The sequence below is a fragment of the Haliaeetus leucocephalus genome, unplaced genomic scaffold (genome assembly GCF_000737465.1).
Source record: "Haliaeetus leucocephalus isolate CR32 unplaced genomic scaffold, Haliaeetus_leucocephalus-4.0 Scaffold751, whole genome shotgun sequence".
NCBI lineage: Eukaryota > Metazoa > Chordata > Aves > Accipitriformes > Accipitridae > Haliaeetus > Haliaeetus leucocephalus.
The window spans coordinates 13,255,429-13,261,428 of record NW_010973187.1 but is presented as its reverse complement, the minus strand read 5'-3'; positions in this window follow the sequence as shown (position 1 = coordinate 13,261,428).

The following is a 6,000-nucleotide window of genomic DNA, read 5'->3' as shown; positions in this document are numbered from 1 at the left end:
CGCTCGGGGCCGCTTCTCTGCCCGCGGGCCCCGCCGGTGGCCGGTTCCCTTGGGGGGGGTTGCCGAGCGGGGGGAACTCTTCGTCTTTAGCGGGACCGGAGACGTTCCCGGGCCGAGGTCCGGCGGGGATGGGGTTGAACTTGGCGCCGGTGGGGCCGCGGCGTGCGGAAAGTAGGCGAAACCCAGAAACGGGGGCTTGGCTGACGCTAACGGCTGCTTGTTACCGTCTTTTACAGTCGTTATCGCAATAACGTGCCCGCTTGCGTCGGGGACCGAGGCCTGGAGGAGCGCGCTGACCCGCCGGCCGGGCCGAGGGACGCCGAGCTTCGCCCGCGTTGGCTGAGCGTGGGTCGCCGTAGCAAGAGGGAGAGAGTCTCAGTTCTCCGGAGGAGCGAGACTTAGGGCGTCTGGCAACCTTCCGATGGTCACCAGGAGGTCACCCTAGCCACACGGGTGGCCCAGACGCGGCTGAAATTAGCGCTTTGATTTATTCACCACTTGACGCCTTCAGCCATACTTCCCGTTCGCTTACTGCGCTAAATTCGTTGCTGGTGTAGCTTTTTTTTTTTTTTTTTTTTTTACAGTCAAGAGTGCTTTTGCCTGTTGCCTGTAGAGGAAGGACCCAGGTTTTACAGTTCCAACTACCGATAACTGAAAACACAGCTCCCGATCATCATCTTGTGTTTTACGTGTAGTCAGGCTGTGTTTTGACAAGGAGAAGAGTATGTGATACTTGCGTACGCCTACTCGAACAGATGCAAATGCAGATCTTCCCTTGGTTTCCTCAGAGTACCCAGGAGAATCCCATTCATGGCTCCAGTAATATTGACTGGCCCTATCACTTGGAATAGTGACATAAAATTAGTAAGAGGAAAGCAAACTGAATATTAACAATCGTGATTCGTGCCCCGACTGTGTGCATAGACACAGTCAGACCTGAATTCTCTTGTGCGAGGTGCTGTCCAAATGCCACACAGGGTATACCTGGTTCCGAAAAGCAAAATCGGGAAATAGGCTTAATGGTGAAGCAATATCAGAAAATATGCCTAATGGTAAAATTTATTAGACTCTGGAAAATTAAATTCATGAGGGAGGTTATGGAAACCTCACAGATTGGGTAAGGGTGTAATTTTCTATTAAATTGCTAAGTGGAAAATCCCAGAGGCAATCAATATGCTACTTTTGGAATTTTCCTAAACTTTGCTGTAAGACTTTGTGAAAGGAAACTGGGCTAATGTACTATTTAAAATCCTGCATTCTATATTTTTGGGAGGATGCTGAAGCAGCAAAGGTAGATGGATGTCATATGCTGTTTGCTAAATTGTGTGGGTCCAATTAATCTCTGGTAGAGCACAGTGAATTCAGGTCTGAAATGCAGCAGCAGCATGCCTAAATTTTGTGTACAAAAGGAGTATTTTCTCTTTCCCCCTTTTTTTTTTTCCAATCCCCAAACAGTCTGCTGATTCCTGTCTGCTAACTTTATTTACAAGACTTAGAGCATTGCTGAAACTGTTGTGTTTGACTCTCATCCTTCCTGGGACAATAGGAGAATTTTTATAAAGCATAAGGCCTTCATTTACTGTTCAACTCACATGATAGGCTTTATCCTGCATTTGCCAAAGGAATGTGCTACAAAAATAAAAAGGTCTTTTCTGTTTTCCTCCGCTACTCAATTTTGTGAAACATTTTGGGGTATAATTTACGAAAAAGTGATGGCAGTCTTTTATCAGCTGCTCTTTTTCTCCTTTTAGTTCTTCCTTCTCTGGGTTGTATTTTTTTTTGCTTAAAGGGACACTCATGATTTGAAATGACATTTCAGTCTGAACGCTACATACTGCGGTTTCAAGTAACGTTTTACGAGAGTTAGCACATCCCCTTTTTCATTAGTATTTCTCATTTTGCTCCTTGGGAATTAGAGAGATTCATTCTTTTCTACATGCAGAATAAGCCTGACACTGCAAGCAGGCCTAATTATGCTTACTCAGATGAGTAAATCTTGCAATTTTCATTTATGAAAATATTAGCTGATTTGGATACCTGGGCCCTGATCCTGTCATCTCATCTGCATAAAAGTGAATTAGAAACTAGGACGAGGTGACTTCAGGTCAAAGTCTTCTACTTATCCACACAACATGCAGGAGGATCTGGTAGCTGAAAACCAAGCTTGCCGTCCCGTGCTGCTAATGTTTCTCAGCCGTGACTTAAAAAAACCTACTTCAAGAACTCAAAGGCTCCCATGTACACTAAGTTGTGAGCCTGTTGTGGGGCATTTTGGGGTGGGTATCCTACAACGGGACTCAGACCATCTGCTCATTTGTCACGGGCCACCATCGCATTATTCTAGCTGGAGAAACTGGGAGATGAAAGTCGTCTTTATTCCATTAGAATGGCTGCCTTGTGTCACCCTACATAGTCGCCGGCTGCATCGCTGTGGCAGCCAAGTGACTTAGGATAAAGTGCACTGGCTCCAAGAGGCAGTCAGCTTTTAATTTCATCTTCTATTTCAGTTAACATCTCAGTATTGGATTGTTATTATTACATATTAAGAACCCGTAGTTCCTTTTTTCTGGTGAAAATACAGAAAATTCAGAGCATTTTGTATATATTCATGAATAGTCGCAAAGTCTTTCCTCAGTCAAACCGTTAACCGAGGAATGTGTTTTTCAAAATGCCATGAAATTAGCCAACTAAATAAGGGCTTTATCTTGCAATATATCCCAAGTCAGTATGATTATTCCTGACTATTTCCTTGTTACCATTTTATTATGCTGCAAGTTACTTTCAAAATATCCCTTCCCCGTTCTAACTGATACTGATTTTCCCAACACTTTTCTGGTGTGTAAAATGCTTTTTTTTTTTTTTTCATTTCAGATGCTAGATCATGAGCTAAGCAATTAAATATAATTAATCTAGTAATACTTCAGTATTAACAGCAGCAGTGCTCTTCACATCAGGATGCCCCAGACTACTTCTTTGCTTCCACGCTCACAGGTGTGTCCAGTTAATTACAATATTTTGATTATTATTCAGAAAGTAGGATGGTGTAGGGCAAAGAAGACTGAAGAATCCTGGAGTTGAGGAGAATTATACGGGTGTACTAGGAGCGCCTTCAGCTTTTCAGTTGGAAAAATTATACTGAAAAAAGTCTCACAGACTTGATGATTTGATCTGATGCTTCACGTCTAACGTCAAGGGATCCATGTGAGGCCAGGTGAAGTAGTAGGAAGAGGTTGCCGACTGTCAGACTAATAGTGCCATGATTACTACTTGTCTTGGAGCCTGAAGAAGTTCAGTGTGGTATTAGGAAGCAGGAGAAGGGTGAAGAGGTAAATTGGAGACCAGGAGCTGCATAGGTGACAGGTTAATAGGTTAGCTGTTTTGGTTAGTTATGTGTAATGAATGTCCTTGAGGATTTTATAAACCAGTAGCGTTTTTCCCTTGCAGGTTTCCAGTGATGTTTTTGTAGGCAGTACTTTTTCTCAGCTCCTGACTTGACAATAGGTCACGTTGATTATGTGTTGTCTTACTACAAACTTTCCCTTTCAGGAGGCTTTCATGTTGGCGTATCCAAGGACTGGGTTATTACAGAGCTGGGTTTCTAGAAGTTCTGAAGAAGTCTGAAGCTAGGAGTGCAGTTTAAGTTGTTTTCTGATCCCCCTTAAGTTTTTCCTGTACCATTTCAGTTACAGTACTTGACATCTTATTATGTCTCTATCCTTACTCTCTTTTTCCTTTGGGACACTATTTTGAAATGGCTTCTTGTCCATTCTGCTGCTTCTGAATCTTCCTCATACAAATTTAAAAGAAGAAACTGCAGGATGGACCAATGTTTTCATCTGTTTGCCAGCTCAGGGAGACCAAAACATTCCAGAACTGTTTCAACAATAAAGAATATAACTGAAGCTACGTACAAAGTGTTCTTTGTGTGTGTGGTTACAAACCCTCTGTATATTTCTGTATCAGAATGCAAACTCCAATTTGACTGTAAGGCTGGGCTTTTCCTCCCCTCTGTCATTTTATGTGTAGCTTGGACTAAGACTGCAAGGAAGGGCAGTATAGTCTAAGAGTCAAAGTTTGATAGTCACCCACTCTGATCAAATACTTGTAGGATAATTGGATAGTAAGGTATTAACTCTCCCCTAGGACAAAACAGTTTTCGGATTTGAATTCTGGGAGGAGTGGGTGGGGAGACCGAGGTGTCTAAGCAACAGATGTGGTTGGAGGATAGAGAAGAAAAAGTCCCAACAACGCTTTTATGAAGGCTAACGTGGAAGAGGAAAAAAAGTCTGCCCACATACATGCATGTCCTGTGGTTCTCTGCAACATGGAGAAATCATAAGCTGCACAAATTGTGCCCTGCATCCCACTTACAACCCAAGCTGCTTCAAGGGAACCGAGGGCAATGTGAGTAGGTCTCATTATTTTGCTAGAACTTTGGTTTTTGTGCTATATAAAGAGTAATAGTGCTTAGAAATCTTAGTCTGGATGTGTCTTTGCATCACTACCACCTCTGTCTAAAGCGATGAAGTGTAAAGGCACACTGGCATTCTAGGTAAGGGCATGTTTGAGCTTTGGGTAGTTCAATAGTCGGTGTTAATCATGGGAGCCTGAGCACAGACAGGGTAAGCAGTCCCATTTCTGATGAACGCTACCAGCACAAATTGCGGCAAGCTCAGCTCAGGGTCCAGCAGCCCAGTGACTCCCCCGGTAGGAAGAGTTCAAAGAGGGTTATGCTAGTAATCATACCTGCATTTTTGTGTCAGTTTGCTTCAGTCACAGCAGCTGAAGGCAGATGTAAGAATGCAGCAATGGAAAGAGTCAATCACAGGGGCTATGGATGGAAAACAGATGCAGAATCAGCTGCAGGAACAATAGCATTTAGCAACATTAGACAGCTCCTTGAGGCTGCAGGTTGAAGCAGCCCAGACAACAGCCATCCTCCTTTTAAGTCCTGACCGAGACTGATGGGGGGACATTATGCTGTGCCTCCCTAGCCCAGCCTTCTCGCCGTTCCCAGCTTGCCAAAGGGAGCTGCTCTCTGTGTCTTGATTCTGCCTTGATCCTCTTCCGTTTCTCCTGCTACACATTAGTAAATGCACTTGCACTAAAATCAATGGGAGTTTGAAAACTAAAAGTAATGTGTGCTTTGGTATGCTACTAATCCACTTATTTGGATCCTCTTACTGCTCCTCTGGGCTGTCCTGATCCTCTCTATCAGCCCACCCAGCTGCTCTGATCTGCTCTCTAAACTTCTGCCGTGGCTATATTAGCATCCCTGTCAGCTCACAGGGCTGCTGCCTCGATGCCTTCAATCCCCTCTCCCAATGAGAGCCTCTCTACTAAATTATAATCCTTGTAGCTCAGAATACTGATGCAAGCTAAAATGAATTCATGAAAAGTTGCTGCGGCTCCTACTAAGATGTTCCATTTCCCTAAATGTTTTCAAACAGTACTTACATTTCAGGCTGGAGAAATAGCTTAAGACACGTTCATAACCACCTGCCTGCTTTTCAGTTCTAAAAAATGAAATTTCATTGCAAGCTACAATGTTGTTCAAAATCTACTCACACATGCACTTTTTAAAGGGATATTATGTGAATTTAATATCTGTGTCAGGCTGGAGACTGACAACATCTGAAAACGATGCTTTTGTTCAGCAGTAAGATATATGCAGCAGCATTTTCATTAATGTGGCCCCCCCTGGATTTACCCTCAGGGATGTGTAGATACTGATGACTCCATTACCCATTCAATCCTTGACCTCTCTGCTAAGGCAGCTAATGCACCTGAATGGGTATTTTCTCTGAGATGGACACATCCTGCTGGGATCAAACTGACAACACAGAAGTATGATCATTTAGTAACAACTTTGAGAGATTTCTTGCCTGGGTTGAATAGAAGCAAACAAACTCAAACTTAGAAATACAATACTTTACGCTCAACCATTTCTCTTCTGTACACATAAAAATAGAAGAAAAATAGATGTTTTTATGAGCTTTT